Source organism: Anguilla anguilla, chromosome 7, assembly GCF_013347855.1.
Source record: "Anguilla anguilla isolate fAngAng1 chromosome 7, fAngAng1.pri, whole genome shotgun sequence".
Taxonomy (NCBI): Eukaryota; Metazoa; Chordata; class Actinopteri; order Anguilliformes; family Anguillidae; genus Anguilla; species Anguilla anguilla.
Genome location: NC_049207.1, coordinates 48,061,201 through 48,069,560, shown reverse-complemented (window position 1 = coordinate 48,069,560; position 8,360 = coordinate 48,061,201). Strand labels below are relative to the sequence as shown.

General features: G+C 43.4%; 1 protein-coding gene across 12 annotated transcripts in view; it reads left to right on the top strand.

Annotated features, from left to right (window-relative positions):
• Positions 1–205: 205 nt before the first annotated feature.
• The window catches only part of LOC118232405 (neuronal cell adhesion molecule-like), a 76,856-nt gene continuing 68,701 nt past the window's right edge, over positions 206–8,360 (top strand). For 9 of the 12 annotated variants that reach the window (XM_035427373.1, XM_035427378.1, XM_035427383.1 and 6 more), the window contains exon 1: positions 207–491. The gene's annotated coding sequence lies outside the window, so the exon portion shown is untranslated. Of the gene's footprint in view, positions 492–8,360 lie in introns of all 12 variants that reach the window. The other 3 variants (XM_035427374.1, XM_035427375.1, XM_035427380.1) reach the window with 1 other exon arrangement.

Here is an 8,360-nt window from a genome sequence, read left to right as displayed (position 1 = left end):
TCCCTTCTATGGATATTTTATGGAATAGCCTATGTGTTTTCGAACATAATTTACAGATGATAGATAAGGTTAATTAGTAAAACTGGCGTGGTCATTTAAAGACTGCAAAACTGGCGTTGTACCAGATTGGTGACACGAAGTGTGTGTGTGTGTGAGAGAGAAAGACAGAGAGAGGGAGAGAGAGAGAGAGAGAGAGAGAGAGCGAGAGAGAGAGAGAGAGAGGGACGTTGCATATTTTTGATACGCTTGTGGTAGAAGGACCAGATCATCGCAGCCACCATCCCATCTCATCAAGCCGCAAGCCGCGCGCTGCAGTAGTACACGAACGGAGCGTGCGCAAAAGGCGGCGTTTGCTGGTTTAGGCTGGGAGCTGGTGGGAGAGGACCGGAGACAGCGTGAACGCCGCTTGGAAGGGGTCTAGCACCAGGAAAGCATCCGATTCTTTTTACCTGGTGGAGAAAATAAGCATCCCTCGCAGTTTCTGCTTAACGGTGAGTTTATTTCGCTCCGTTTATTCGTCGCGAAGCGCCTCAAAATGGATGGATTCTACAATTTCTTGCCAGTGTGGCGCTTTATTTTGCTACGAGCGGGGTTGTGTTGATTTCCCCCGAAAGGAAAAATGCGCATTTGGTGCAGTAGCGTTGCTATGTAGAGGGGCTACAGGCTGTGCCTTTTCCAGTGACAAACAATGGTGTGGTGGATGTTTGTGCTTGCCAGCCAGGTGTAATTGGATGGGCCGGGGGAAGAACTGAAATTTCACGGTGCTGCGAATGTAGGCTAAATGAAAACAATTCAATTTTCTTCATCAGTGGGCGATAACGGAAGCAGGTGCAAATGTGCCGCAGCGATTAACACAGTGAAAAATACCAATATTTGTCATTCACGAACGGTCTCGTCCTATATGTGTTTGTTTATCTATACACTTGTCTATGTTGTAGTCCGCAATTTCTTTTATTGTGGTCCACAATCCATCTATATTCCTTTCATGATTTCTTGCTGAGTGCCGACTGGCTTATTTACTACTGACAGCAAGGAAAGATGAAGGCCTAATGTGGATAGAGCGAAAATAAACTGTTGCCAGGAAATATTGAACGCGATATAAATATATTGCCGATATCTAATTACGTTGATTTTAACATTTATTCGGTTGTCACAGTTGGTCGAGAAACGTCATGAATAGAAAAATACGAATTCACAGATGTCTATCTGGTTGTCACACCGCTAGGTTATTTTTTCCAATACAAATCTGTAGTCTGTAGGAGTGCCCGCTTGCTAGCATTTTGTGATATAGAATGATAAAAGTTAAAATTTCGTCTTTATTTTTGCTATGCTTCTACTTCATGTTGCTACCTGGTGTTCTGTCATTCGTGTATTGTGTATCGATATACCATAAGCATTTTTATAATTCTGACGTCTAGTTGTGTTGTTTTAACATGTGTGAGTCATGATCTTCCCTGATGAGGTTCACTTTAACTGTTAGTTAATGATTTATCATACCTAATTTTGTGTTATAAAAGCTATTATTGCTGATGACAGAAGTCGTCGCATCACACTCTATTAGGTCAAAGGCCCTCCATATTTATCATATTCAAACTAGCAAAATTAATAATGGATTCATAATACTGAAAGGGGAATCCTTGCGAGAATACGGTCAGTTTTATGAAAGCTATAAATTCTGTAGTCTAGTGTTTCCTTCATGGTTGCCAATATTGATATTGAACTCTTTATCTGTGATGGTTTTATAGTTTCCCTCAGGATGCGGTGTACAAATCATATTATGTCTAATTCTAAGGTCTTGATTTTTCAAGTGTAAGGGGTTGTTTATATCTGGATATTTTTAAAGGGCAAAATAAATTTCTAATTAAAACAAAATTTAAATTCCGAACGTATTCATAGTATCACCCCGGAGGGTAGCAACCCTAGTCCTGGAGTGCCTGAATTGTCTGATTTTTGCTTGATTCGAACGCCTGACCACAAAAGTGAAATTAATTAGTCAGAGGCGATCACGTGCTTGAGATTCACACTGATTCACACTATTTAGATTCTGAACATTCATCCTCAGAATCAGTAAAATTGTGTATTTGAGCTTGGTTGAAAATGAATGAATGAATGAATGAATAAAACAGTCCAGACTCATCCGTTTCCATTTTAAATGTTTATCCTTTTCAGCTCGTACATAAACTCTGTTAGAGTCAAATGAACACCGTACAGTGTTAATCCAGTGAATGGGAAGGGTGGGTGGTAGGGATGACCTGAACTCGGCTCGGTGTTATGGGAACCGACCATAAAGTGGGAGAAGAGATACGCGGCGGCAGTCCCCGCATGAATGCCGCTTATGTACCAGAGTAGGCAGGGAGGTATGCTAACTATTCTGTAAAATGTGACCCCTCCTCTCTTCCTAGTTTTTTTCCTTTTTATTATTTATTTTTTATGTATTCTGTGACTCGTTCGAATGTGGCCGGGGCCGTGGTCGTGGCGATGATGTTGCAGTCTTTCATGACGCGAGAATTTATGACACAAGTGGTAAAGATCGCGCACCCTGGATTGCCCCACAGGATAAACAAAACGATCTTTTGTTAATTACTGTGCGTCAGATCCTAAACATCTAAAGTAATGGAAGTGACCACATTCTAGTCATACTAGGCTGCTTGATGTTGCTACTAATGCTAATATGGTGTGAAAATTGAATGGGTCTTTATGTTGTGTGCTTATGAGTATGTAACAAGTGCATTAGTCCTACATAATTTATGATAGAGGCTTGTTATACTGTAGGCTCTGTATGTTAGTTGACTGTTGTCTGTCAGCTTTCTTTAAGGAAGTAACCACTTTAGAAGCACTCAAGCACTTACAGTTTATGTTAGGATACTGCAGTATTATTGCTATTTTATATTGTTTATATCCACCCACCCCACCCCCATTTTCAAAAACAGATGTGTTTTGACAACAAAAGAGACTTCATTAGCACATCCTTTTTGTGTGATAAATTCACTTTTCCAAGCAAGTTTAATTCACTGAGGACATCGATTATTTGCTATGTGTGCTTATGACTGATACATTTTTCTGGCAACAACACATGTTAATTTTATTTGTTTTATAATTAGTTAAACCACAGCCACAAATTTAATTGCTCCTTCATTTCATCAATAAATACGAAGAGAGCTGAATGTTCCCAAGAACAAGATGTGAATAAAAATGTTAAGCCTGCAATTCTGTCAAAAATAATTTTCAGTGGGTTTCAGTGTTCATTTAGTTGTGTGCCCCATGTTGAGGGGTTCAGTTAGTGATCTACCCCATGTTTAGGGGTTCAGGTATTGAGAAATTGTATCTCTGTGACCTTTTACTGTTAGTACACATTTTATGATGGGCCTGTACAGAGTTGCGGTGTCAGGCATTTTTCTCCCATTTTCGACATTATTTGAGCTGTCTTACATTTCTTTTCTACGTGCCATTTTTGAACCTAATGCAGCCCAGTGTTCAGCAGCCATTTTTTAGGCTTTAGAAGTGAAGAGAGAAGTACAGTCTCTGGTGAATTACATTGTTGGGCCAGTTTTTTTCATGTATGTGCCAGGACCTGGAAGGTCAATCTGTCTTCCCCAACTGTCAGAAATCCTAAAGGAAATGATCAGCTGTTTTCTAATTCAAATAATGAAGTTATATTTCCCCACTTTGGTGTATGACATTATAATACATACAATATAGCAAGGCACTCTTTAAGTAGTAGCTACTGAAGTACATTTAAAGCTATCATGAAACATCTTTCCTTGATCTTTGCTGGATGTCTAAAACCGGTGATTAGGAGGAGCCTTGACCTGCTCTTGACCCTCAAGATGGCTCCGACACTTTCCACTCTTGTGCAGCTTGTGGATAACTGTTCTTCTCACCTTTATTTACCACTGAACACACTATCAATATGTTCAGCAGTGCCTAACTCATATACACCACCTGCACTGACATCTTAGGAAACACCAGGATAAGGAGGGCCTACACATCCCTCGAACTCTCAGCCATTATAATGGTGGTAGCTGTGGGATTTCTGTCTCTTATTCTGGCTTTACTCTGGTTAATGAGCGAATGATTCATCAGGGAGGGTGCGGCCTGCCCGGCCTGCCATTTTCCTCCCACTTCCTGTGCGCGTACAGTCCTGTTCCGCCCAGTCTGGCTGTCCCCGCACAGCGGGAATAGCAGTGTGCAGTACTTAGCCGCTGCTTTTTGGCTAGCCCGAGCGTTCGTGCACTCTTGCTGGTGGTGGAGGTTGAGTGGTGATAGTGTTGGCAAGCTGGTGAGCGTAATTAATGCTTCACACGCGGCTTGAGGCTGAGGCTAATGGAGACTGACACAGTTTCTCTGGGCTCTCTCTCTCTGTTTCTCTCCTTCTCTCTCTCTCTCTGTCTCTCTCCCTCTCTCCCTTTATCCCCCCTCTCACTTTCTCTCTGTCTGTCTCTCTCTCCTTCTCTCTATTCCCCTCTCTATTCCTCTGTCACTTTACTTCTCTCTGTCTCTCACTCAAATTCAAATTCAAGTTGCGATATTGCCAGGAAATACAAATGTAATTATTGCCGAAGCATACATGTAAATAATATGTAAAATAATAATATTATATATTATATTATATATTAAATATATAATATTTAAATGTAACAACATGTAACAATTGCAATAATACCAGTAGCTACAACAACAATAGTAAATTGTGGCCAATAAATATGTGCATGTTTATATGCTTGGTGTAGGTTGTCACTCACTGTCCCTCAGGTTGTATGCCACAGTTGGGGCTGTTGGTCCTTCTCCAAATACAGTTGCATATTTTCTTCTTTTGATGGGCAAATAAAGGTGTTTGTAATTAGGGATCATTTTTTGAGATATATTTTTCTCATTTGTAAATATTTTTTGCAAGTAAGGAGGAAGTGCATCTCTGTGTCACACTTTCTCTCTGTCTCTTTATCTCCCTCTCTATCTCTCTGTCTGTCTCTCTCTCTCTCTGTTATTCTTTCTCGCTGTACAGCTGAAACACTTTTGGTTTGTGTCAGGGTCATATTAAATGACCATGACTGGGTGAGGACTGATAAATTAATGTCAGGAAACATCTCATTTGTCGCCACCGCAGCCCTTGACATGTTGTTTAAAGTCATCACACTGTACATCTTTCAATGGGCTCCCCAGTGTAATACCGCCCTGCCCCCTGGAGCCCTATTTAAATGAATTCGGAATCATTTACATTTAGGCTTTCAGATATCGATGCTGAGCTCATGTACAGACTCAAGGTCCTTAACAATTATTTCAATTTATTTTTTAAGTAAACAGAATAAATCGCAAGTCTGGATTCAATCAACATTTGTTTTTAACACTTCAACACTGACTGACTAGCTGACACTTATGCACTTACACATAAGTACATCTTTATTTCTATAAAAATAAATGAGAAAGCATCTGGCAGTTGGCAGGCTCATTTCAGTCATTGCTGATACACACAAAACTGTGTTTATGAGATAAATGTTAAACACACACTTTATTTATAAGTTAATTTTGAAGATTGAATCCTGGCCTTTATGAATTATGACCCAGCTGAAATTATTGCACTCCTCTGGGAAAGCAAAGACAGCATTGCACTTTTCAGTGCTGCATTACACCATTAAGCATGAGTGGTGCCTTTGGAGTGGGGGGTGAGGATGATTGGAAGTGGCGTGGTGTTTTTTTATGTTCTCCGTATAGGATTCCCATAGGTTAAGGGTCCCTGCCATTCACCCTTATGGGCCTGCAGGACTTTTTAATCAAATCTTAATGGATCACGCGTAAAATTAGAACCAAATAAGGTTAATTTTAAAGAAAAATGTGACTCAGATGAGGAAGAGTGACTAATTTCAGCCGACGGCATCTAATCTCCACTCAAGTGCTTTTGTGGTATGGTGATTCCCCCCCCCCACCCCACCCCTCTATTTATATTAAGACGGAGGCTGGAATGGTTCTCGAATCATGTACCCCAACAGAGTCTTGTAAGGGGGTGGGGAGACGGGACGTGGGGGGACAAAGAAAGCCTGTTTTTAGCTGTCCCTACTTACTGGGCTGTTGTTCATCCTCTCTACACTGAGGGGGGGCCTAGGGTTTATGTCGGGTCAGGGTTAAGGGGGGGTTGAGGAGATGCCTGGTGGTATATGTTCGGTTCCTCGTTGCCCCAGGGAGGGGCCCCAGATGTGAAGGAGGGGGTGAGGGGTGGGGAGTGCAGGGTGGGAGGAGGGTTGGGGCGAGAGATAACTGGACGCTTCTGAATTTGTGAATTCTCTTCTGCTGAAAGGGGAAGGAGAGGGGGAGTCTCTTCAAGTGCACTGCTGAGGAACTGAGACATCAGGAATCAGGCACTGATGTCCCCTGCACCCCCCTACCACTCCCCTACTCCACCCACACCCCACCCTACCTCACATTCCCATTGGCTCATTTAAAACAACATGAAATGTTGTCGATGTGATGCTTCTAAATGAAAATAATACATGATCTTTATATTTCCCTCATTTTCATATGTGGAACTAGCAGTATTGTTGGTATAACAGTAAAGTGATATACCTGGACTGGAACCTGGCAGTGGAAATAATGTCACACAGAGAAAGGCAGAAAATGGGGGATCACATGCACAATCGCTCTTCCCTGGCATTAGTCCTGCTGCTGAAAAGCATAGTTTTTTTTACTGCTATAATCTTTATCTGGGGCTCCAGGATGATTAGAGCAGATTGAGGTCAGAAACCCATTACAATCATAAAATTAATGCAGTAAACCCCTTTCTTCTCTGTCAGCCACAACCAATTGGGGGAAGAGGCCAGGGTCACATGGAAAGGGGGTGGGGCATGGAGTCATTCAAACGGACCAATCGCGCTCCACTTCAGGACAATGAGCATTCGCTAGCCGGGAGCATAATTTGTTGTGTCAGCTATGGCCAATTCTTGGTTCAAGTGAGTGTGTTCTGGGGAAAGTATTTCTGAGAATGGGCAAAGCCTGTGTTTTGAAAGGTTCTGTTATGCTCAGTATTCCTGACAGATCCGTTTAGCCCAGCTTTACATGTTTTTGCATTCAAGTTCATTACAAAAAGTGATTTTTAATGTAGAGCGCAGTTGCCATCAAATAATGATTCAGTTCTTTCAGAGCTTTATGGTTCTCACAAATTTCCAGACCGTAAGAGCTTTTCATAGTTGTTTTTATGGAGTTCTCAGACAGAGAGATAAGTTTGCCATCATGCTGGCTCTGTTATTGACAGGATATCACATCAGATTAGTGCGGGCGTTGGGGGGGGGGGGGGGGCTGAGATCATATCGTACAGCTCCTCCGCATTTCTACCCCCCTTCCCCCCCTCCCCCTCCCGGATACAAACCAACCAACACGGCTGGTCAAAACAAGCATCTGCTGGTCAGAGGAATGTCATTGTTTTAGAAATGAAGCACTCTGCCTGTCTTTATGCAGAGTGGGGGGGGGGGGTGGGGGGGGAAGCTGGAGCGACACGGAGGCTAGCGGCTGATAACCCAATTAGAACCTTCGTCCGCTCCACTCCCTTCCCCCGAAGAGCTCCGTGGGGGTCCAGCGTGGGTAATCCCGTTCCCCCCGAACGCGGCTTTGTCCTCCCTGTTCTCCCAGCGGTGCGGGCCGGGTGACTCGGAGCGGGCGGGGACCTGTGGATTCTGGCGGGGGTCGGACAGCGGGTAAACGCACCAAGGCTTTTCCCGCTTTCCTTCAGCCAGATCGGCCGCTGCGTTTCTGCGATAAACACGTGCGGATTTACTGCTCATTTTAAGAATCGATGTAAAGTGGGTCTATTGCGAGAAGGGGAAGCCTGGAACAAGAATGTAAAGGTTTGATGTGATCCATTCTGATTTTATAACAGTGTTATGTGTCATTTGTGGCCTCATCTGGGGGCTCTAAGTGAAATATAGGCAGTGTAATTCCTGTAATAACTTGAATCTGGACTGAAATGTGTGTGACTGTGTCCTGGGAACTGTGTCAGTTCTTCACCATGTCGCAGAACGCTTAATACTTCTCCCTTTTATCTCCTAATTTGAAATACCCAGTCATTCTGCAACACTCATCGCGACCACAGCTCAAAAGGCCAACTGCAAGCACCCCACGGAGGTGTGGCTAGGTCAAGCTGCAGGCTGCAGTCAGAGAGAAGGGGGGAAGTGGTTTAGCCGGCCTACAGACGGCACCTTAGTCACACCGCCCCACCATGCAGACGTTTTACCAGGGGGGTGGGTGCTGGGATACGGTCCTCCAGGCCGCCTGAGACCCTGAGTCTAGCGCATGACTGCCGTCGCCCTGCGGCAGTGCCGGCCTCGGTTGGCAGTGACATCACAGATCGGATCTCACAGTAAACACAGTTTTGGCCA